This window comes from Coregonus clupeaformis, unplaced genomic scaffold (assembly GCF_020615455.1).
Source record: "Coregonus clupeaformis isolate EN_2021a unplaced genomic scaffold, ASM2061545v1 scaf2418, whole genome shotgun sequence".
Classification (NCBI taxonomy): Eukaryota; Metazoa; Chordata; class Actinopteri; order Salmoniformes; family Salmonidae; genus Coregonus; species Coregonus clupeaformis.
Window position 1 is genome coordinate 53,173 of NW_025535872.1, and position 24,510 is coordinate 77,682.

The window sequence follows — 24,510 nt, forward strand, 5'->3', positions numbered from 1 at the left end:
GAATGGCTTTCCCCAAAACCTTCGCAAGTAAATGTTAACTACAAAGTAGCCTATGCCTGCCTGGCAGAATTATACCGTGATCATTTGCATCACTCCAGTTGCCATTTGTTCTACAGCAACACCGCTTAACCAAACAAAGGTCTCTTCCTGGTGCATGCTTGCATTTAAGGGTAACTACACCCCAACATCTAAATGTCTTACATTTTTCCCAGACCTCACAAATGGTCACCTGATAGGGTTTAAACATTGTTGTGGACATAGAACATCCAATTGTGCTGTTTTGCTATTAAAAAGGTGTACTTTTGAGAGCGAAAACCTGCCAAAACAGGGACAAACGGTCAACGGGGAAATCTAAACGGAGAAAAGGGAACTTGGGAATTAACGGAATCAGGCAAAACATTGAAGGGATTGTATAGTGCCCTAATGGACTACAGACATTGACTGTCTCCTAGACTAAAAACAAAGGCTGCATGTACTGCCTATATTTTGAGGGAAACGCACTGTCCATTATTTGATTTGATTTGATCAGGGCAGGGCAGCACACAAACTGCATTTAGTCCAATAACAATCCATGATATTATTAGGGTGATAAATAAAAAGCAGTTGCTCCATGACACAAGAGCACGCTCTACTGGGACAAAAGCTTACAGCACCTGGTATTCCCAGGCGGTCTCCCATCCAAGTACTAACCAGGCCCGACCCTGCTTAGCTTCCGAGATCGGACGAGATCGGGCGTATTCAGGCTGGTATGGCCGTAAGCGAGGGAACAACTCTTGGTACACTATATAAAGTCAATGTGTCACTCACTCTGAAAGGGACACAGAAACGTATCCACTTTGTGACACAAACTGAAGAAGCTCAACCCCTGCTTACATTTCCAATATATATATATATATATTTGAGTCTTGTTGGGGGGGAAGAGGGCATATCCTATGTTGATTTATGACAAGTTCATTGACTAGGGCCCTATAAAATAGGCGTTGCGGACCGAATCACGGAATCCAGACATTAAACCGAAATTCAACAATATTCAAACATTTATTGAACTTAGTAAGAAATCAACTAAATCTATTCAACTTGTTAGAAAACGCATTCATTTGCCCAAGTCAATCATAAGACATGAACAAAATGCATCAGTGATTCGTATTTCCATGAACTTTCTGAAACGGCACAGGAATGCCCCTGTCTGTGTGCATGTGTGCGGTGCGCGCGTATGTCACGGAGGCTGTGTCCTGGAGGGACGTTACATCCCCCTGAGGTGGCTGCAAACCCAGAAAGCTATGGCTCCATCTGCTGGTATGGTCGGGAACTCCACCCCTCTATGGCCAATCTTCCCACGCAGCTGAAACAAATGAGGAGCTGATGAGCGGAAGGTTTGGGAAGGGAAGAGACACAGTCTCCAACCTGGGCTCTCTGGAGGACAAGAGTGCTGCACGTCCACTTCCAGGAGGAATATAAGGATTTGGAGATACTTACCTTTGGGGAAATACTCACCTTTGGATATATGCACCTGTGGAAATACGTGGGGACATTTGGAAGGACGTTTTGCTGGGTTGGCCACTAGCTGCAACGTGGAATACAGTAAGACTGGGGAAAAGTTATTTGAGCGAGGGAGAGTTATGATTTTGGATGTGGAAGAGACATCCCTGAACTGTTAACCCTTAAAGAGCCACCAGAGAACAGAATTGTGTTATACTTTCGTTAGTTTCCCAAGACCTTTAATAAAATCCTTGTTTTGGTTGAACCTGGTCTCCTTGCACTACTTGAGCAATCCCGCTGAAAGCTGTGTAGCCTCTCGTGACATCACAGATGGTGGAGAATACGGGCACGCTCAAGCGTTAATAGTGCATGTCAGAGGAGGATACCGAAGGTTTGATCACCCAGTTTTCCAAGTTGGCCGTAGGCTCCCCGCCCGACTGAAATGGAGGACATATTGAAAGCCCTTGTTGCTGGCCAGCAAGCCCAGATGCAAGTAAACGTGGCTCTCTTGGAGGAGCAAAAGAAAGCCAACCTTCTGAAGGCAGAGGAATTGCAGTTGCAGAGACAGAGGGTGGTCCAAAATACCCGCCCAATAAAGGCAAGTGACTTTATATCTAAGATGGGAGCTACCGATGACATTGAGGCATACCTGCATGCATTTGAGGCCACGGCCACTAGGGAAGCCTGGCCCAAGCAACAGTGGGTTGGTCTGTTAGCCCCCCTTTCTAACCGGGGAAGCGCTGAATGCTGTCCGGGACCTGGGCCCTGACCAGGTTACTGACTATGATGCCCTGAAGTCTGAGATCCTCAGCAGATATGGACTCACAAAGTTTGGTATGGCCCAGCGCTTTCACAGCTGGACCTTCCAACCAGACCAACCTCCTCGGGCGCAGATGCATGAACTTGTCCGAATCGCAAGGAAATGGCTGGATCCGCAGAGGAATACAGCAGCGGCGGTGGTGGAGGCCGTTGTGGTGGATCGTTACCTACGCGCCCTGCCTTATGAGGCAAAACGGTTCATCAGTCAACAGGCCTTGACCACGGCTGATCTGACCGTGGAAGCTGTGGAAAAGTACCAGGCCACAGCGGAGATGCTGAATGCTTCCCGAAAAGACCCCAGGAGGCGGCCCCACCACAAATGGGAAGAACCCGTCCAAAGGACCCCCAAGGTCTCGAACCCAGCCACGTCAGGACTTATCCCGGCTCCAGGGGGAGCCAGAAACCAGGCGGGTCCAAGAAGAGTACACCAGGAGGGGGAAACTTCGACAGTGTTACCGGTGTGGGGGAGATGGGACATATCTCCTGGCAGTGTGGGAAACCAGCCGATGAACCTATGCCCACTGCGGAGTCCTCCAGCTCAGCACCCACACACCGTTTTGCCTCGCTCTTGGGAGTCGTAGATGGCGGCCCAGATCGACCCCCCACCTGCCCGGTAACTGTGAATCACCATGATGTGGAGGCCTTACTGGATTCTGGTAGCCGGGCCACCCTGGTGCGTAAGGATTTGGTGGGCCCAACGTGTCTGACCCCGGGGAAAGTCCTCCCAGTTTCCTGTGTCCATGGGGACACCAGAGAATACCCCATTACTGAACTTACAATGACCAGCACACGGGGAACCATACACACGACAGGCGGGGGTGGTTGATTCCCTCCCGTCCCTGTCCTAATTGGGCGAGACTGCCCAGCCTTTTACCCACTCTGGAGAGAGTCTCAGGAGAGGATAACCCGAGTACCTCGGAAACGGAGAGGCAAGACTCATCCTGGGAAGGCTCCGGTGCAATCCTCCGAGTTACTCACTCCCGCCCGGGCTCTGATAGGGAGGGCAGGTGCCCAGACCGACACAGAGACGGAGCTACAGAATCTGGACAAAGAACTGTCTGGTCTGAAGGGGACCGCTGAGAGGTATCGTTTGTTAAAGCAACAGTTAGACATGAAGACAGAAGAGTTAGATATCCTCCAGGCTAAACTCCAACAGAGCTCCTTCCATAAGCAACAGGAGGAGCTGGAGAGGCTGCGCAGGACCATCGAGGAGTGTGAGGAGACCCTGCGCAGTAGTAAGGAGGTCCAGAAGAAGGCAGAGGAGAAGTACAAGGTGTTGGAGAACAAGATGAAGAATGCGGAGGCAGAGAGAGAGAAGGAACTGAAAGCTGCTCAACAGAAGCTAAACTCTGCTAAAACCAAGGCTGATGCGTTCAGTAAGAAACTCAAGGAGAGACCCCAGAGACCGGCACTGTACAACACAGCACCAACTCACCAGATGGAGTGGAAACAGCCGAGGGCTGGCAAGCACCACGGCAATGCGGACGCCCTCTCCCGGCGTGATGCCTTCTTCGCTGCCTTTACCCGACGAGGACGTCGGTCCCGAGAGGGGGATGTGTGATGTCACGAGAGGCTGTGTCCTGGAGGGACGTTACATCCCCCTGAGGTGGCTGCAAACCTAGACAGCTATGGCTCCATCTGCTGGTATGGTCGGGAACTCCACCCCTCTATGGCCAATCTTCCCACGCAGCTGAAACAAATGAGGAGCTGATGAGCGGAAGGTTTGGGAAGGGAAGAGACACAGTCTCCAACCTGGGCTCTCTGGAGGACAAGAGTGCTGCACGTCCACTTCCAGGAGGAATATAAGGATTTGGAGATACTTACCTTTGGGGAAATACTCACCTTTGGATATATGCACCTGTGGAAATACGTGTGGGACATTTGGAAGGACGTTTTGCTGGGTTGGCCACTAGCTGCAACGTGGAATACAGTAAGACTGGGGAAAAGTTATTTGAGCGAGGGAGAGTTATGATTTTGGATGTGGAAGAGACATCCCTGAACTGTTAACCCTTAAAGAGCCACCAGAGAACAGAATTGTGTTATACTTTCGTTAGTTTCCCAAGACCTTTAATAAAATCCTTGTTTTGGTTGAACCTGGTCTCCTTGCACTACTTGAGCAATCCCGCTGAAAGCTGTGTAGCCTCTCGTGACATCACAGCGCGTATGTCTACACTTTGTGTAGCCGTTAGCGATGATGCTAATGATAACCTTCTTCTGGTAGGGAAGGAATGGCTTTCCCCAAAACCTTCGCAAGTAAATGTTAACTACAAAGTAGCCTATGCCTGCATGGCAGAATTATACCGTGATCATTTGCATCACTCCAGTTGCCATTTGTTCTACAGCAACACCGCTTAACCAAACAAAGGTCTCTTCCTGGTGCATGCTTGCATTTAAGGGTAACTACACCCCAACATCTAAATGTCTTACATTTTTCCCAGACCTCACAAATGGTCACCTGATAGGGTTTAAACATTGTTGTGGACATAGAACATCCAATTGTGCTGTTTTGCTATTAAAAAGGTGTACTTTTGAGAGCGAAAACCTGCCAAAACAGGGACAAACGGTCAACGGGGAAATCTAAACGGAGAAAAGGGAACTTGGGAATTAACGGAATCAGGCAAAACATTGAAGGGATTGTATAGTGCCCTAATGGACTACAGACATTGACTGTCTCCTAGACTAAAAACAAAGGCTGCATGTACTGCCTATATTTTGAGGGAAACGCACTGTCCATTATTTGATTTGATTTGATCAGGGCAGGGCAGCACACAAACTGCATTTAGTCCAATAACAATCCATGATATTATTAGGGTGATAAATAAAAAGCAGTTGCTCCATGACACAAGAGCACGCTCTACTGGGACAAAAAGCTTACAGCACCTGGTATTCCCAGGCGGTCTCCCATCCAAGTACTAACCAGGCCCGACCCTGCTTAGCTTCCGAGATCGGACGAGATCGGGCGTATTCAGGCTGGTATGGCCGTAAGCGAGGAACAACTCTTGGTACACTATATAAAGTCAATGTGTCACTCACTCTGAAAGGGACACAGAAACGTATCCACTTTGTGACACAAACTGAAGAAGCTCAACCCCTGCTTACATTTCCAATATATATATATATATATTTGAGTCTTGTTGGGGGGGAAGAGGGCATATCCTATGTTGATTTATGACAAGTTCATTGACTAGGGCCCTATAAAATAGGCGTTGCGGACCGAATCACGGAATCCAGACATTAAACCGAAATTCAACAATATTCAAACATTTATTGAACTTAGTAAGAAATCAACTAAATCTATTCAACTTGTTAGAAAACGCATTCATTTGCCCAAGTCAATCATAAGACATGAACAAAATGCATCAGTGATTCGTATTTCCATGAACTTTCTGAAAGCGGCACAGGAATGCCCCTGTCTGTGTGCATGTGTGCGGTGCGCGCGTATGTCTACACTTTGTGTAGCCGTTAGCGATGATGCTAATGATAACCTTCTTCTGGTAGGGAAGGAATGGCTTTCCCCAAAACCTTCGCAAGTAAATGTTAACTACAAAGTAGCCTATGCCTGCCTGGCAGAATTATACCGTGATCATTTGCATCACTCCAGTTGCCATTTGTTCTACAGCAACACCGCTTAACCAAACAAAGGTCTCTTCCTGGTGCATGCTTGCATTTAAGGGTAACTACACCCCAACATCTAAATGTCTTACATTTTTCCCAGACCTCACAAATGGTCACCTGATAGGGTTTAAACATTGTTGTGGACATAGAACATCCAATTGTGCTGTTTTGCTATTAAAAAGGTGTACTTTTGAGAGCGAAAACCTGCCAAAACAGGGACAAACGGTCAACGGGGAAATCTAAACGGAGAAAAGGGAACTTGGGAATTAACGGAATCAGGCAAAACATTGAAGGGATTGTATAGTGCCCTAATGGACTACAGACATTGACTGTCTCCTAGACTAAAAACAAAGGCTGCATGTACTGCCTATATTTTGAGGAAACGCACTGTCCATTATTTGATTTGATTTGATCAGGGCAGGGCAGCACACAAACTGCATTTAGTCCAATAACAATCCATGATATTATTAGGGTGATAAATAAAAAGCAGTTGCTCCATGACACAAGAGCACGCTCTACTGGGACAAAAAGCTTACAGCACCTGGTATTCCCAGGCGGTCTCCCATCCAAGTACTAACCAGGCCCGACCCTGCTTAGCTTCCGAGATCGGACGAGATCGGGCGTATTCAGGCTGGTATGGCCGTAAGCGAGGAACAACTCTTGGTACACTATATAAAGTCAATGTGTCACTCACTCTGAAAGGGACACAGAAACGTATCCACTTTGTGACACAAACTGAAGAAGCTCAACCCCTGCTTACATTTCCAATATATATATATATATATTTGAGTCTTGTTGGGGGGGAAGAGGGCATATCCTATGTTGATTTATGACAAGTTCATTGACTAGGGCCCTATAAAATAGGCGTTGCGGACCGAATCACGGAATCCAGACATTAAACCGAAATTCAACAATATTCAAACATTTATTGAACTTAGTAAGAAATCAACTAAATCTATTCAACTTGTTAGAAAACGCATTCATTTGCCCAAGTCAATCATAAGACATGAACAAAATGCATCAGTGATTCGTATTTCCATGAACTTTCTGAAAGCGGCACAGGAATGCCCCTGTCTGTGTGCATGTGTGCGGTGCGCGCGTATGTCTACACTTTGTGTAGCCGTTAGCGATGATGCTAATGATAACCTTCTTCTGGTAGGGAAGGAATGGCTTTCCCCAAAACCTTCGCAAGTAAATGTTAACTACAAAGTAGCCTATGCCTGCATGGCAGAATTATACCGTGATCATTTGCATCACTCCAGTTGCCATTTGTTCTACAGCAACACCGCTTAACCAAACAAAGGTCTCTTCCTGGTGCATGCTTGCATTTAAGGGTAACTACACCCCAACATCTAAATGTCTTACATTTTTCCCAGACCTCACAAATGGTCACCTGATAGGGTTTAAACATTGTTGTGGACATAGAACATCCAATTGTGCTGTTTTGCTATTAAAAAGGTGTACTTTTGAGAGCGAAAACCTGCCAAAACAGGGACAAACGGTCAACGGGGAAATCTAAACGGAGAAAAGGGAACTTGGGAATTAACGGAATCAGGCAAAACATTGAAGGGATTGTATAGTGCCCTAATGGACTACAGACATTGACTGTCTCCTAGACTAAAAACAAAGGCTGCATGTACTGCCTATATTTTGAGGGAAACGCACTGTCCATTATTTGATTTGATTTGATCAGGGCAGGGCAGCACACAAACTGCATTTAGTCCAATAACAATCCATGATATTATTAGGGTGATAAATAAAAAGCAGTTGCTCCATGACACAAGAGCACGCTCTACTGGGACAAAAAGCTTACAGCACCTGGTATTCCCAGGCGGTCTCCCATCCAAGTACTAACCAGGCCCGACCCTGCTTAGCTTCCGAGATCGGACGAGATCGGGCGTATTCAGGCTGGTATGGCCGTAAGCGAGGAACAACTCTTGGTACACTATATAAAGTCAATGTGTCACTCACTCTGAAAGGGACACAGAAACGTATCCACTTTGTGACACAAACTGAAGAAGCTCAACCCCTGCTTACATTTCCAAATATATATATATATATATTTGAGTCTTGTTAGGGGGGGAAGAGGGCATATCCTATGTTGATTTATGACAAGTTCATTGACTAGGGCCCTATAAAATAGGCGTTGCGGACCGAATCACGGAATCCAGACATTAAACCGAAATTCAACAATATTCAAACATTTATTGAACTTAGTAAGAAATCAACTAAATCTATTCAACTTGTTAGAAAACGCATTCATTTGCCCAAGTCAATCATAAGACATGAACAAAATGCATCAGTGATTCGTATTTCCATGAACTTTCTGAAAGCGGCACAGGAATGCCCCTGTCTGTGTGCATGTGTGCGGTGCGCGCGTATGTCTACACTTTGTGTAGCCGTTAGCGATGATGCTAATGATAACCTTCTTCTGGTAGGGAAGGAATGGCTTTCCCCAAAACCTTCGCAAGTAAATGTTAACTACAAAGTAGCCTATGCCTGCCTGGCAGAATTATACCGTGATCATTTGCATCACTCCAGTTGCCATTTGTTCTACAGCAACACCGCTTAACCAAACAAAGGTCTCTTCCTGGTGCATGCTTGCATTTAAGGGTAACTACACCCCAACATCTAAATGTCTTACATTTTTCCCAGACCTCACAAATGGTCACCTGATAGGGTTTAAACATTGTTGTGGACATAGAACATCCAATTGTGCTGTTTTGCTATTAAAAGGTGTACTTTTGAGAGCGAAAACCTGCCAAAACAGGGACAAACGGTCAACGGGGAAATCTAAACGGAGAAAAGGGAACTTGGGAATTAACGGAATCAGGCAAAACATTGAAGGGATTGTATAGTGCCCTAATGGACTACAGACATTGACTGTCTCCTAGACTAAAAACAAAGGCTGCATGTACTGCCTATATTTTGAGGGAAACGCACTGTCCATTATTTGATTTGATTTGATCAGGGCAGGGCAGCACACAAACTGCATTTAGTCCAATAACAATCCATGATATTATTAGGGTGATAAATAAAAAGCAGTTGCTCCATGACACAAGAGCACGCTCTACTGGGACAAAAAGCTTACAGCACCTGGTATTCCCAGGCGGTCTCCCATCCAAGTACTAACCAGGCCCGACCCTGCTTAGCTTCCGAGATCGGACGAGATCGGGCGTATTCAGGCTGGTATGGCCGTAAGCGAGGAACAACTCTTGGTACACTATATAAAGTCAATGTGTCACTCACTCTGAAAGGGACACAGAAACGTATCCACTTTGTGACACAAACTGAAGAAGCTCAACCCCTGCTTACATTTCCAATATATATATATATATATTTGAGTCTTGTTGGGGGGGGAAGAGGGCATATCCTATGTTGATTTATGACAAGTTCATTGACTAGGGCCCTATAAAATAGGCGTTGCGGACCGAATCACGGAATCCAGACATTAAACCGAAATTCAACAATATTCAAACATTTATTGAACTTAGTAAGAAATCAACTAAATCTATTCAACTTGTTAGAAAACGCATTCATTTGCCCAAGTCAATCATAAGACATGAACAAAATGCATCAGTGATTCGTATTTCCATGAACTTTCTGAAAGCGGCACAGGAATGCCCCTGTCTGTGTGCATGTGTGCGGTGCGCGCGTATGTCTACACTTTGTGTAGCCGTTAGCGATGATGCTAATGATAACCTTCTTCTGGTAGGGAAGGAATGGCTTTCCCCAAAACCTTCGCAAGTAAATGTTAACTACAAAGTAGCCTATGCCTGCCTGGCAGAATTATACCGTGATCATTTGCATCACTCCAGTTGCCATTTGTTCTACAGCAACACCGCTTAACCAAACAAAGGTCTCTTCCTGGTGCATGCTTGCATTTAAGGGTAACTACACCCCAACATCTAAATGTCTTACATTTTTCCCAGACCTCACAAATGGTCACCTGATAGGGTTTAAACATTGTTGTGGACATAGAACATCCAATTGTGCTGTTTTGCTATTAAAAAGGTGTACTTTTGAGAGCGAAAACCTGCCAAAACAGGGACAAACGGTCAACGGGGAAATCTAAACGGAGAAAAGGGAACTTGGGAATTAACGGAATCAGGCAAAACATTGAAGGGATTGTATAGTGCCCTAATGGACTACAGACATTGACTGTCTCCTAGACTAAAAACAAAGGCTGCATGTACTGCCTATATTTTGAGGGAAACGCACTGTCCATTATTTGATTTGATTTGATCAGGGCAGGGCAGCACACAAACTGCATTTAGTCCAATAACAATCCATGATATTATTAGGGTGATAAATAAAAAGCAGTTGCTCCATGACACAAGAGCACGCTCTACTGGGACAAAAAGCTTACAGCACCTGGTATTCCCAGGCGGTCTCCCATCCAAGTACTAACCAGGCCCGACCCTGCTTAGCTTCCGAGATCGGACGAGATCGGGCGTATTCAGGCTGGTATGGCCGTAAGCGAGGAACAACTCTTGGTACACTATATAAAGTCAATGTGTCACTCACTCTGAAAGGGACACAGAAACGTATCCACTTTGTGACACAAACTGAAGAAGCTCAACCCCTGCTTACATTTCCAATATATATATATATATATTTGAGTCTTGTTGGGGGGGGAAGAGGGCATATCCTATGTTGATTTATGACAAGTTCATTGACTAGGGCCCTATAAAATAGGCGTTGCGGACCGAATCACGGAATCCAGACATTAAACCGAAATTCAACAATATTCAAACATTTATTGAACTTAGTAAGAAATCAACTAAATCTATTCAACTTGTTAGAAAACGCATTCATTTGCCCAAGTCAATCATAAGACATGAACAAAATGCATCAGTGATTCGTATTTCCATGAACTTTCTGAAAGCGGCACAGGAATGCCCCTGTCTGTGTGCATGTGTGCGGTGCGCGCGTATGTCTACACTTTGTGTAGCCGTTAGCGATGATGCTAATGATAACCTTCTTCTGGTAGGGAAGGAATGGCTTTCCCCAAAACCTTCGCAAGTAAATGTTAACTACAAAGTAGCCTATGCCTGCCTGGCAGAATTATACCGTGATCATTTGCATCACTCCAGTTGCCATTTGTTCTACAGCAACACCGCTTAACCAAACAAAGGTCTCTTCCTGGTGCATGCTTGCATTTAAGGGTAACTACACCCCAACATCTAAATGTCTTACATTTTTCCCAGACCTCACAAATGGTCACCTGATAGGGTTTAAACATTGTTGTGGACATAGAACATCCAATTGTGCTGTTTTGCTATTAAAAGGTGTACTTTTGAGAGCGAAAACCTGCCAAAACAGGGACAAACGGTCAGCGGGGAAATCTAAACGGAGAAAAGGGAACTTGGGAATTAACGGAATCAGGCAAAACATTGAAGGGATTGTATAGTGCCCTAATGGACTACAGACATTGACTGTCTCCTAGACTAAAAACAAAGGCTGCATGTACTGCCTATATTTTGAGGGAAACGCACTGTCCATTATTTGATTTGATTTGATCAGGGCAGGGCAGCACACAAACTGCATTTAGTCCAATAACAATCCATGATATTATTAGGGTGATAAATAAAAAGCAGTTGCTCCATGACACAAGAGCACGCTCTACTGGGACAAAAAAGCTTACAGCACCTGGTATTCCCAGGCGGTCTCCCATCCAAGTACTAACCAGGCCCGACCCTGCTTAGCTTCCGAGATCGGACGAGATCGGGCGTATTCAGGCTGGTATGGCCGTAAGCGAGGGAACAACTCTTGGTACACTATATAAAGTCAATGTGTCACTCACTCTGAAAGGGACACAGAAACGTATCCACTTTGTGACACAAACTGAAGAAGCTCAACCCCTGCTTACATTTCCAATATATATATATATATATTTGAGTCTTGTTAGGGGGGGAAGAGGGCATATCCTATGTTGATTTATGACAAGTTCATTGACTAGGGCCCTATAAAATAGGCGTTGCGGACCGAATCACGGAATCCAGACATTAAACCGAAATTCAACAATATTCAAACATTTATTGAACTTAGTAAGAAATCAACTAAATCTATTCAACTTGTTAGAAAACGCATTCATTTGCCCAAGTCAATCATAAGACATGAACAAAATGCATCAGTGATTCGTATTTCCATGAACTTTCTGAAAGCGGCACAGGAATGCCCCTGTCTGTGTGCATGTGTGCGGTGCGCGCGTATGTCTACACTTTGTGTAGCCGTTAGCGATGATGCTAATGATAACCTTCTTCTGGTAGGGAAGGAATGGCTTTCCCCAAAACCTTCGCAAGTAAATGTTAACTACAAAGTAGCCTATGCCTGCCTGGCAGAATTATACCGTGATCATTTGCATCACTCCAGTTGCCATTTGTTCTACAGCAACACCGCTTAACCAAACAAAGGTCTCTTCCTGGTGCATGCTTGCATTTAAGGGTAACTACACCCCAACATCTAAATGTCTTACATTTTTCCCAGACCTCACAAATGGTCACCTGATAGGGTTTAAACATTGTTGTGGACATAGAACATCCAATTGTGCTGTTTTGCTATTAAAAGGTGTACTTTTGAGAGCGAAAACCTGCCAAAACAGGGACAAACGGTCAGCGGGGAAATCTAAACGGAGAAAAGGGAACTTGGGAATTAACGGAATCAGGCAAAACATTGAAGGGATTGTATAGTGCCCTAATGGACTACAGACATTGACTGTCTCCTAGACTAAAAACAAAGGCTGCATGTACTGCCTATATTTTGAGGGAAACGCACTGTCCATTATTTGATTTGATTTGATCAGGGCAGGGCAGCACACAAACTGCATTTAGTCCAATAACAATCCATGATATTATTAGGGTGATAAATAAAAAGCAGTTGCTCCATGACACAAGAGCACGCTCTACTGGGACAAAAAAGCTTACAGCACCTGGTATTCCCAGGCGGTCTCCCATCCAAGTACTAACCAGGCCCGACCCTGCTTAGCTTCCGAGATCGGACGAGATCGGGCGTATTCAGGCTGGTATGGCCGTAAGCGAGGAACAACTCTTGGTACACTATATAAAGTCAATGTGTCACTCACTCTGAAAGGGACACAGAAACGTATCCACTTTGTGACACAAACTGAAGAAGCTCAACCCCTGCTTACATTTCCAATATATATATATATATATTTGAGTCTTGTTGGGGGGGAAGAGGGCATATCCTATGTTGATTTATGACAAGTTCATTGACTAGGGCCCTATAAAATAGGCGTTGCGGACCGAATCACGGAATCCAGACATTAAACCGAAATTCAACAATATTCAAACATTTATTGAACTTAGTAAGAAATCAACTAAATCTATTCAACTTGTTAGAAAACGCATTCATTTGCCCAAGTCAATCATAAGACATGAACAAAATGCATCAGTGATTCGTATTTCCATGAACTTTCTGAAAGCGGCACAGGAATGCCCCTGTCTGTGTGCATGTGTGCGGTGCGCGCGTATGTCTACACTTTGTGTAGCCGTTAGCGATGATGCTAATGATAACCTTCTTCTGGTAGGGAAGGAATGGCTTTCCCCAAAACCTTCGCAAGTAAATGTTAACTACAAAGTAGCCTATGCCTGCCTGGCAGAATTATACCGTGATCATTTGCATCACTCCAGTTGCCATTTGTTCTACAGCAACACCGCTTAACCAAACAAAGGTCTCTTCCTGGTGCATGCTTGCATTTAAGGGTAACTACACCCCAACATCTAAATGTCTTACATTTTTCCCAGACCTCACAAATGGTCACCTGATAGGGTTTAAACATTGTTGTGGACATAGAACATCCAATTGTGCTGTTTTGCTATTAAAAGGTGTACTTTTGAGAGCGAAAACCTGCCAAAACAGGGACAAACGGTCAACGGGAAATCTAAACGGAGAAAAGGGAACTTGGGAATTAACGGAATCAGGCAAAACATTGAAGGGATTGTATAGTGCCCTAATGGACTACAGACATTGACTGTCTCCTAGACTAAAAACAAAGGCTGCATGTACTGCCTATATTTTGAGGGAAACGCACTGTCCATTATTTGATTTGATTTGATCAGGGCAGGGCAGCACACAAACTGCATTTAGTCCAATAACAATCCATGATATTATTAGGGTGATAAATAAAAAGCAGTTGCTCCATGACACAAGAGCACGCTCTACTGGGACAAAAAAGCTTACAGCACCTGGTATTCCCAGGCGGTCTCCCATCCAAGTACTAACCAGGCCCGACCCTGCTTAGCTTCCGAGATCGGACGAGATCGGGCGTATTCAGGCTGGTATGGCCGTAAGCGAGGGAACAACTCTTGGTACACTATATAAAGTCAATGTGTCACTCACTCTGAAAGGGACACAGAAACGTATCCACTTTGTGACACAAACTGAAGAAGCTCAACCCCTGCTTACATTTCCATATATATATATATATATTTGAGTCTTGTTGGGGGGGAAGAGGGCATATCCTATGTTGATTTATGACAAGTTCATTGACTAGGGCCCTATAAAATAGGCGTTGCGGACCGAATCACGGAATCCAGACATTAAACCGAAATTCAACAATATTCAAACATTTATTGAACTTAGTAAGAAATCAACTAAATCTATTCAACTTGTTAGAAAACGCATTCATTTGCCCAAGTCAATCATAAGACATGAACAAAATGCATCAGTGATTCGTATTTCCATGAACTTTCTGAAAGCGGCACAGGAATGCCCCTGTCTGTGTGCATGTGTGCGGTGCGCGCGTATGTCTACACTTTGTGTAGCCGTTAGCGATGATGCTAATGATAACCTTCTTCTGGTAGGGAAGGAATGGCTTTCCCCAAAACCTTCGCAAGTAAATGTTAACTACAAAGTAGCCTATGCCTGCATGGCAGAATTATACCGTGATCATTTGCATCACTCCAGTTGCCATTTGTTCTACAGCAACACCGCTTAACCAAACAAAGGTCTCTTCCTGGTGCATGCTTGCATTTAAGGGTAACTACACCCCAACATCTAAATGTCTTACATTTTTCCCAGACCTCACAAATGGTCACCTGATGTGGGTTTAAACATAGTTGTGGACATAGAACATCCAATTGTGCTGTTTTGCTATTAAAAAGGTGTACTTTTGAGAGCGAAAACCTGCCAAAACAGGGACAAACGGTCAACGGGGAAATCTAAACGGAGAAAAGGGAACTTGGGAATTAACGGAATCAGGCAAAACATTGAAGGGATTGTATAGTGCCCTAATGGACTACAGACATTGATTGTCTCCTAGACTAAAAACAAAGGCTGCATGTACTGCCTATATTTTGAGGGAAACGCACTGTCCATTATTTGATTTGATTTGATCAGGGCAGGGCAGCACACAAACTGCATTTAGTCCAATAACAATCCATGATATTATTAGGGTGATAAATAAAAAGCAGTTGCTCCATGACACAAGAGCACGCTCTACTGGGACAAAAAAGCTTACAGCACCTGGTATTCCCAGGCGGTCTCCCATCCAAGTACTAACCAGGCCCGACCCTGCTTAGCTTCCGAGATCGGACGAGATCGGGCGTATTCAGGCTGGTATGGCCGTAAGCGAGGGAACAACTCTTGGTACACTATATAAAGTCAATGTGTCACTCACTCTGAAAGGGACACAGAAACGTATCCACTTTGTGACACAAACTGAAGAAGCTCAACCCCTGCTTACATTTCCAATATATATATATATATATTTGAGTCTTGTTGGGGGGAAGAGGGCATATCCTATGTTGATTTATGACAAGTTCATTGACTAGGGCCCTATAAAATAGGCGTTGCGGACCGAATCACGGAATCCAGACATTAAACCGAAATTCAACAATATTCAAACATTTATTGAACTTAGTAAGAAATCAACTAAATCTATTCAACTTGTTAGAAAACGCATTCATTTGCCCAAGTCAATCATAAGACATGAACAAAATGCATCAGTGATTCGTATTTCCATGAACTTTCTGAAGCGGCACAGGAATGCCCCTGTCTGTGTGCATGTGTGCGGTGCGCGCGTATGTCTACACTTTGTGTAGCCGTTAGCGATGATGCTAATGATAACCTTCTTCTGGTAGGGAAGGAATGGCTTTCCCCAAAACCTTCGCAAGTAAATGTTAACTACAAAGTAGCCTATGCCTGCATGGCAGAATTATACCGTGATCATTTGCATCACTCCAGTTGCCATTTGTTCTACAGCAACACCGCTTAACCAAACAAAGGTCTCTTCCTGGTGCATGCTTGCATTTAAGGGTAACTACACCCCAACATCTAAATGTCTTACATTTTTCCCAGACCTCACAAATGGTCACCTGATAGGGTTTAAACATTGTTGTGGACATAGAACATCCAATTGTGCTGTTTTGCTATTAAAAAGGTGTACTTTTGAGAGCGAAAACCTGCCAAAACAGGGACAAACGGTCAACGGGGAAATCTAAACGGAGAAAAGGGAACTTGGGAATTAACGGAATCAGGCAAAACATTGAAGGGATTGTATAGTGCCCTAATGGACTACAGACATTGACTGTCTCCTAGACTAAAAACAAAGGCTGCATGTACTGCCTATATTTTGAGGGAAACGCACTGTCCATTATTTGATTTGATTTGATCAGGGCAGGGCAGCACACAAACTGCATTTAGTCCAATAACAATCCATGATATTATTAGGGTGATAAATAAAAAGCAGTTGCTCCATGACACAAGAGCACGCTCTACTGGGACAAAAAGCTTACAGCACCTGGTATTCCCAGGCGGTCTCCCATCCAAGTACTAACCAGGCCCGACCCTGCTTAGCTTCCGAGATCGGACGAGATCGGGCGTATTCAGGCTGGTATGGCCGTAAGCGAGGGAACAACTCTTGGTACACTATATAAAGTCAATGTGTCACTCACTCTGAAAGGGACACAGAAACGTATCCACTTTGTGACACAAACTGAAGAAGCTCAACCCCTGCTTACATTTCCAATATATATATATATATATTTGAGTCTTGTTGGGGGGGGAAGAGGGCATATCCTATGTTGATTTATGACAAGTTCATTGACTAGGGCCCTATAAAATAGGCGTTGCGGACCGAATCACGGAATCCAGACATTAAACCGAAATTCAACAATATTCAAACATTTATTGAACTTAGTAAGAAATCAACTAAATCTATTCAACTTGTTAGAAAACGCATTCATTTGCCCAAGTCAATCATAAGACATGAACAAAATGCATCAGTGATTCGTATTTCCATGAACTTTCTGAAGCGGCACAGGAATGCCCCTGTCTGTGTGCATGTGTGCGGTGCGCGCGTATGTCTACACTTTGTGTAGCCGTTAGCGATGATGCTAATGATAACCTTCTTCTGGTAGGGAAGGAATGGCTTTCCCCAAAACCTTCGCAAGTAAATGTTAACTACAAAGTAGCCTATGCCTGCCTGGCAGAATTATACCGTGATCATTTGCATCACTCCAGTTGCCATTTGTTCTACAGCAACACCGCTTAACCAAACAAAGGTCTCTTCCTGGTGCATGCTTGCATTTAAGGGTAACTACACCCCAACATCTAAATGTCTTACATTTTTCCCAGACCTCACAAATGGTCACCTGATAGGGTTTAAACATTGTTGTGGACATAGAACATCCAATTGTGCTGTTTTGCTATTAAAAAGGTGTACTTTTGAGAGCGAAAACCTGCCAAAACAGGGACAAACGGTCAACGGGGAAATCTAAACGGAGAAAAGGGAACTTGGGAATTAACGGAATCAGGCAAAACATTGAAGGGATTGTATAGTGCCCTAATGGACTACAGACATTGACTGTCTCCTAGACTAAAAACAAAGGCTGCATGTACTGCCTATATTTTGAGGGAAACGCACTGTCCATTATTTGATTTGATTTGATCAGGGCAGGGCAGCACACAAACTGCATTTAGTCCAATAACAATCCATGATATTATTAGGGTGATAAATAAAAAGCAGTTGCTCCATGACACAAGAGCACGCTCTACTGGGACAAAAAAGCTTACAGCACCTGGTATTCCCAGGCGGTCTCCCATCCAAGTACTAACCAGGCCCGACCCTGCTTAGCTTCCGAGATCGGACGAGATCGGGCGTATTCAGGCTGGTATGGCCGTAAGCGAGGAACAACTCTTGGTACACTATATAAAGTCAATGTGTCACTCACTCTGAAAGGGACACAGAAACGTATCCACTTTGTGACACAAACTGAAGAAGCTCAACCCCTGCTTACATTTCCAAATATATATATATATATATTTGAGTCTTGTTAGGGGGGGAAGAGGGCATATCCTATGTTGATTTATGACAAGTTCATTGACTAGGGCCCTATAAAATAGGCGTTGCGGACCGAATCACGGAATCCAGACATTAAACCGAAATTCAACAATATTCAAACATTTATTGAACTTAGTAAGAAATCAACTAAATCTATTCAACTTGTTAGAAAACGCATTCATTTGCCCAAGTCAATCATAAGACATGAACAAAATGCATCAGTGATTCGTATTTCCATGAACTTTCTGAAACGGCACAGGAATGCCCCTGTCTGTGTGCATGTGTGCGGTGCGCGCGTATGTCTACACTTTGTGTAGCCGTTAGCGATGATGCTAATGATAACCTTCTTCTGGTAGGGAAGGAATGGCTTTCCCCAAAACCTTCGCAAGTAAATGTTAACTACAAAGTAGCCTATGCCTGCATGGCAGAATTATACCGTGATCATTTGCATCACTCCAGTTGCCATTTGTTCTACAGCAACACCGCTTAACCAAACAAAGGTCTCTTCCTGGTGCATGCTTGCATTTAAGGGTAACTACACCCCAACATCTAAATGTCTTACATTTTTCCCAGACCTCACAAATGGTCACCTGATAGGGTTTAAACATTGTTGTGGACATAGAACATCCAATTGTGCTGTTTTGCTATTAAAAAGGTGTACTTTTGAGAGCGAAAACCTGCCAAAACAGGGACAAACGGTCAGCGGGGAAATCTAAACGGAGAAAAGGGAACTTGGGAATTAACGGAATCAGGCAAAACATTGAAGGGATTGTATAGTGCCCTAATGGACTACAGACATTGACTGTCTCCTAGACTAAAAACAAAGGCTGCATGTACTGCCTATATTTTGAGGGAAACGCACTGTCCATTATTTGATTTGATTTGATCAGGGCAGGGCAGCACACAAACTGCATTTAGTCCAATAACAATCCATGATATTATTAGGGTGATAAATAAAAAGCAGTTGCTCCATGACACAAGAGCACGCTCTACTGGGACAAAAGCTTACAGCACCTGGTATTCCCAGGCGGTCTCCCATCCAAGTACTAACCAGGCCCGACCCTGCTTAGCTTCCGAGATCGGACGAGATCGGGCGTATTCAGGCTGGTATGGCCGTAAGCGAGGGAACAACTCTTGGTACACTATATAAAGTCAATGTGTCACTCACTCTGAAAGGGACACAGAAACGTATCCACTTTGTGACACAAACTGAAGAAGCTCAACCCCTGCTTACATTTCCAAAAAATTGAGTCTTGTTGGGGGGGAAGAGGGCATATCCTATGTTGATTTATGACAAGTTCATTGACTAGGGCCCTATAAAATAGGCGTTGCGGACCGAATCACGGAATCCAGACATTAAACCGAAATTCAACAATATTCAAACATTTATTGAACTTAGTAAGAAATCAACTAAATCTATTCAACTTGTTAGAAAACGCATTCATTTGCCCAAGTCAATCATAAGACATGAACAAAATGCATCAGTGATTCGTATTTCCATGAACTTTCTGAAACGGCACAGGAATGCCCCTGTCTGTGTGCATGTGTGCGGTGCGCGCGTATGTCTACACTTTGTGTAGCCGTTAGCGATGATGCTAATGATAACCTTCTTCTGGTAGGGAAGGAATGGCTTTCCCCAAAACCTTCGCAAGTAAATGTTAACTACAAAGTAGCCTATGCCTGCCTGGCAGAATTATACCGTGATCATTTGCATCACTCCAGTTGCCATTTGTTCTACAGCAACACCGCTTAACCAAACAAAGGTCTCTTCCTGGTGCATGCTTGCATTTAAGGGTAACTACACCCCAACATCTAAATGTCTTACATTTTTCCCAGACCTCACAAATGGTCACCTGATAGGGTTTAAACATTGTTGTGGACATAGAACATCCAATTGTGCTGTTTTGCTATTAAAAAGGTGTACTTTTTGAGAGCGAAAACCTGCCAAAACAGGGACAAACGGTCAACGGGGAAATCTAAACGGAGAAAAGGGAACTTGGGAATTAACGGAATCAGGCAAAACATTGAAGGGATTGTATAGTGCCCTAATGGACTACAGACATTGACTGTCTCCTAGACTAAAAACAAAGGCTGCATGTACTGCCTATATTTTGAGGGAAACGCACTGTCCATTATTTGATTTGATTTGATCAGGGCAGGGCAGCACACAAACTGCATTTAGTCCAATAACAATCCATGATATTATTAGGGTGATAAATAAAAAGCAGTTGCTCCATGACACAGAGAGCACGCTCTACTGGGACAAAAGCTTACAGCACCTGGTATTCCCAGGCGGTCTCCCATCCAAGTACTAACCAGGCCCGCGCTTTAGCTTCCGAGATCGGGCGAGATCGGCGCGTATATATATTATTTTTACATATCATAGCTTCATATTTACATCACATCTTCACATCTCATAGCTTCACAGCTTATTTTTCCATATCATAGCTTCATATTTCACATCTTCACATCTCAGCCTATAACGCAGATTATCAGTCCACGTCATAGCTTCTTACGTGCTTTTACAGCAACTGGTATTCCAAGGTGGTCCCCCATCCAAGTACTAACCAGCCCTAAACCTGCTTAGCTTCCGAGATCTGACGAGATCGGGCGTATTCAGGCTGGTATGGCCGTAAGCGAGGAACAACTCTTGGTACACTATATAAAGTCAATGTGTCACTCACTCTGAAAGGGACACAGAAACGTATCCACTTTGTGACACAAACTGAAGAAGCTCAACCCCTGCTTACATTTCCAATATATATATATATATATAAATTGAGTCTTGTTGGGGGGAAGAGGGCATATCCTATGTTGATTTATGACAAGTTCATTGACTAGGGCCCTATAAAATAGGCGTTGCGGACCGAATCACGGAATCCAGACATTAAACCGAAATTCAACAATATTCAAACATTTATTGAACTTAGTAAGAAATCAACTAAATCTATTCAACTTGTTAGAAAACGCATTCATTTGCCCAAGTCAATCATAAGACATGAACAAAATGCATCAGTGATTCGTATTTCCATGAACTTTCTGAAACGGCACAGGAATGCCCCTGTCTGTGTGCATGTGTGCGGTGCGCGCGTATGTCTACACTTTGTGTAGCCGTTAGCGATGATGCTAATGATAACCTTCTTCTGGTAGGGAAGGAATGGCTTTCCCCAAAACCTTCGCAAGTAAATGTTAACTACAAAGTAGCCTATGCCTGCCTGGCAGAATTATACCGTGATCATTTGCATCACTCCAGTGTGCCATTTGTTCTACAGCAACACCGCTTAACCAAACAAAGGTCTCTTCCTGGTGCACGCTTGCATTTAAGGGTAACTACACCCCCAAAATCTAAATGTCTTACATTTTTCCCAGACCTCACAAATGGTCACCTGATAGGGTTTAAACATTGTTGTGGACATAGAACATCCAATTGTGCTGTTTTGCTATTAAAAAGGTGTACTTTTGAGAGCGAAAACCTGCCAAAACAGGGACAACGGTCAACGGGGAAATCTAAACGGAGAAAAAGGGAACTTGGGAATTAACGGAATCAGGCAAAACATTGAAGGGATTGTATAGTGCCCTAATGGACTACAGACATTGACTGTCTCCTAGACTAAAAACAAAGGCTGCATGTACTGCCTATATTTTGAGGGAAACGCACTGTCCATTATTTGATTTGTTTGATCAGGGCAGGGCAGCACACAAACTGCATTTAGTCCAATAACAATCCATGATATTATTAGGGTGATAAATAAAAAGCAGTTGCTCCATGACACAAGAGCACGCTCTACTGGGACAAAAGCTTACAGCACCTGGTATTCCCAGGCGGTCTCCCATCCAAGTACTAACCAGGCCCGACCCTGCTTAGCTTCCGAGATCGGACGAGATCGGGCGTATTCAGGCTGGTATGGCCGTAAGCGGGGAACAACTCTTGGTACACTATATAAAGTCAATGTGTCACTCACTCTGAAAGGGACACAGAAACGTATCCACTTTGTGACACAAACTGAAGAAGCTCAACCCTTCTTTTCCAATATATATATATATATATTTGAGTCTTGTTGGGGGAAGAGGGCATATCCTATGTTGATTTATGACAAGTTCATTGACTAGGGCCCTATAAAATAGGCGTTGCCGGACCGAATCACGGAATCCAGACATTAAACCGAAATTCAACAATATTCAAACATTTATTGAACTTAGTAAGAAATCAACTAAATCTATTCAACTTGTTAGAAAACGCATTCATTTGCCCAAGTCAATCATAAGACATGAACAAAATGCATCAGTGATTCGTATTTCCATGAACTTTCTGAAACGGCACAGGAATGCCCCTGTCTGTGTGCATGTGTGCGGTGCGCGCGTATGTCTACACTTTGTGTAGCCGTTAGCGATGATGCTAATGATAACCTTCTTCTGGTAGGGAAGGAATGGCTTTCCCCAAAACCTTCGCAAGTAAATGTTAACTACAAAGTAGCCTATGCCTGCATGGCAGAATTATACCGTGATCATTTGCATCACTCCAGTTGCCATTTGTTCTACAGCAACACCGCTTAACCAAACAAAGGTCTCTTCCTGGTGCATGCTTGCATTTAAGGGTAACTACACCCCAACATCTAAATGTCTTACATTTTTCCCAGACCTCACAAATGGTCACCTGATAGGGTTTAAACATTGTTGTGGACATAGAACATCCAATTGTGCTGTTTTGCTATTAAAAGGTGTACTTTTGAGAGCGAAAACCTGCCAAAACAGGGACAAACGGTCAACGGGAAATCTAAACGGAGAAAAGGGAACTTGGGAATTAACGAATCAGGCAAAACATTGAAGGGATTGTATAGTGCCTAATGGACTACAGACATTGACTGTCTCCTAGACTAAAAACAAAGGCTGCATGTACTGCCTATATTTTGAGGGAAACGCACTGTCCATTATTTGATTTGATTTGATCAGGGCAGGGCAGCACACAAACTGCATTTAGTCCAATAACAATCCATGATATTATTAGGGTGATAAATAAAAAGCAGTTGCTCCATGACACAAGAGCACGCTCTACTGGGACAAAAGCTTACAGCACCTGGTATTCCCAGGCGGTCTCCCATCCAAGTACTAACCAGGCCCGACCCTGCTTAGCTTCCGAGATCGGACGAGATCGGGCGTATTCAGGCTGGTATGGCCGTAAGCGGGAGACAACTCTTGGTACACTATATAAAGTCAATGTGTCACTCACTCTGAAAGGGACACAGAAATGTATCCACTTTGTGACACAAACTGAAGAAGCTCAACCCCTGCTTACATTTCCAATATATATATATATATATTTGAGTCTTGTTGGGGGGGAAGAGGGCATATCCTATGTTGATTTATGACAAGTTCATTGACTAGGGCCCTATAAAATAGGCGTTGCGGACCGAATCACGGAATCCAGACATTAAACCGAAATTCAACAATATTCAAACATTTATTGAACTTAGTAAGAAATCAACTAAATCTATTCAACTTGTTAGAAAACGCATTCATTTGCCCAAGTCAATCATAAGACATGAACAAAATGCATCAGTGATTCGTATTTCCATGAACTTTCTGAAACGGCACAGGAATGCCCCTGTCTGTGTGCATGTGTGCGGTGCGCGCGTATGTCTACACTTTGTGTAGCCGTTAGCGATGATGCTAATGATAACCTTCTTCTGGTAGGGAAGGAATGGCTTTCCCCAAAACCTTCGCAAGTAAATGTTAACTACAAAGTAGCCTATGCCTGCCTGGCAGAATTATACCGTGATCATTTGCATCACTCCAGTTGCCATTTGTTCTACAGCAACACCGCTTAACCAAACAAAGGTCTCTTCCTGGTGCATGCTTGCATTTAAGGGTAACTACACCCCAACATCTAAATGTCTTACATTTTTCCCAGACCTCACAAATGGTCACCTGATAGGGTTTAAACATTGTTGTGGACATAGAACATCCAATTGTGCTGTTTTGCTATTAAAAAGGTGTACTTTTGAGAGCGAAAACCTGCCAAAACAGGGACAAACGGTCAACGGGAAATCTAAACGGAGAAAAGGGAACTTGGGGAATTAACGGAATCAGGCAAAACATTGAAGGGATTGTATAGTGCCCTAATGGACTACAGACATTGACTGTCTCCTAGACTAAAAACAAAGGCTGCATGTACTGCCTATATTTTGAGGGAAACGCACTGTCCATTATTTGATTTGATTTGATCAGAGCAGGGCAGGGCAGCACACAAACTGCATTTAGTCCAATAACAATCCATGATATTATTAGGGTGATAA

The 24,510-nt window shown here is 43.8% G+C and overlaps 15 non-coding genes and 1 pseudogene across 15 annotated transcripts; all 16 read right to left on the bottom strand.

Annotated features, from left to right (window-relative positions):
• Nucleotides 1-641: 641 nt before the first annotated feature.
• Nucleotides 642-760, bottom strand: LOC123488648. The gene has a single exon (XR_006660233.1). It is a non-coding gene; the product is annotated as a 5S ribosomal RNA (ribosomal RNA).
• Nucleotides 761-5,166: 4,406 nt separating this feature from the next.
• LOC123488649 lies at nt 5,167-5,285 on the bottom strand. The gene has a single exon (XR_006660234.1). It is a non-coding gene; the product is annotated as a 5S ribosomal RNA (ribosomal RNA).
• A 1,157-nt stretch (nt 5,286-6,442) lies between these two features.
• LOC123488650 lies at nt 6,443-6,561 on the bottom strand. The gene has a single exon (XR_006660235.1). It is a non-coding gene; the product is annotated as a 5S ribosomal RNA (ribosomal RNA).
• Nucleotides 6,562-7,719: 1,158 nt separating this feature from the next.
• LOC123488651 lies at nt 7,720-7,838 on the bottom strand. Its single transcript, XR_006660236.1, has one exon. It is a non-coding gene; the product is annotated as a 5S ribosomal RNA (ribosomal RNA).
• A 1,159-nt stretch (nt 7,839-8,997) lies between these two features.
• On the bottom strand, nt 8,998-9,116 carry LOC123488652. Its single transcript, XR_006660237.1, has one exon. It is a non-coding gene; the product is annotated as a 5S ribosomal RNA (ribosomal RNA).
• A 1,159-nt stretch (nt 9,117-10,275) lies between these two features.
• Nucleotides 10,276-10,394, bottom strand: LOC123488653. Its single transcript, XR_006660238.1, has one exon. It is a non-coding gene; the product is annotated as a 5S ribosomal RNA (ribosomal RNA).
• Nucleotides 10,395-11,553: 1,159 nt separating this feature from the next.
• LOC123488654 lies at nt 11,554-11,672 on the bottom strand. The gene has a single exon (XR_006660239.1). It is a non-coding gene; the product is annotated as a 5S ribosomal RNA (ribosomal RNA).
• A 1,160-nt stretch (nt 11,673-12,832) lies between these two features.
• LOC123488655 lies at nt 12,833-12,951 on the bottom strand. Its single transcript, XR_006660240.1, has one exon. It is a non-coding gene; the product is annotated as a 5S ribosomal RNA (ribosomal RNA).
• Nucleotides 12,952-14,108: 1,157 nt separating this feature from the next.
• On the bottom strand, nt 14,109-14,227 carry LOC123488656. The gene has a single exon (XR_006660241.1). It is a non-coding gene; the product is annotated as a 5S ribosomal RNA (ribosomal RNA).
• A 1,160-nt stretch (nt 14,228-15,387) lies between these two features.
• On the bottom strand, nt 15,388-15,506 carry LOC123488657. Its single transcript, XR_006660242.1, has one exon. It is a non-coding gene; the product is annotated as a 5S ribosomal RNA (ribosomal RNA).
• A 1,157-nt stretch (nt 15,507-16,663) lies between these two features.
• LOC123488658 lies at nt 16,664-16,782 on the bottom strand. The gene has a single exon (XR_006660243.1). It is a non-coding gene; the product is annotated as a 5S ribosomal RNA (ribosomal RNA).
• Nucleotides 16,783-17,942: 1,160 nt separating this feature from the next.
• LOC123488659 lies at nt 17,943-18,061 on the bottom strand. The gene has a single exon (XR_006660244.1). It is a non-coding gene; the product is annotated as a 5S ribosomal RNA (ribosomal RNA).
• A 1,158-nt stretch (nt 18,062-19,219) lies between these two features.
• LOC123488660 lies at nt 19,220-19,338 on the bottom strand. The gene has a single exon (XR_006660245.1). It is a non-coding gene; the product is annotated as a 5S ribosomal RNA (ribosomal RNA).
• Nucleotides 19,339-20,736: 1,398 nt separating this feature from the next.
• Nucleotides 20,737-20,855, bottom strand: LOC123488663 (annotated as a pseudogene).
• A 1,159-nt stretch (nt 20,856-22,014) lies between these two features.
• LOC123488661 lies at nt 22,015-22,133 on the bottom strand. The gene has a single exon (XR_006660246.1). It is a non-coding gene; the product is annotated as a 5S ribosomal RNA (ribosomal RNA).
• Nucleotides 22,134-23,279: 1,146 nt separating this feature from the next.
• Nucleotides 23,280-23,398, bottom strand: LOC123488662. Its single transcript, XR_006660247.1, has one exon. It is a non-coding gene; the product is annotated as a 5S ribosomal RNA (ribosomal RNA).
• Between the last annotated feature and the right edge of the window lie 1,112 nt (nt 23,399-24,510).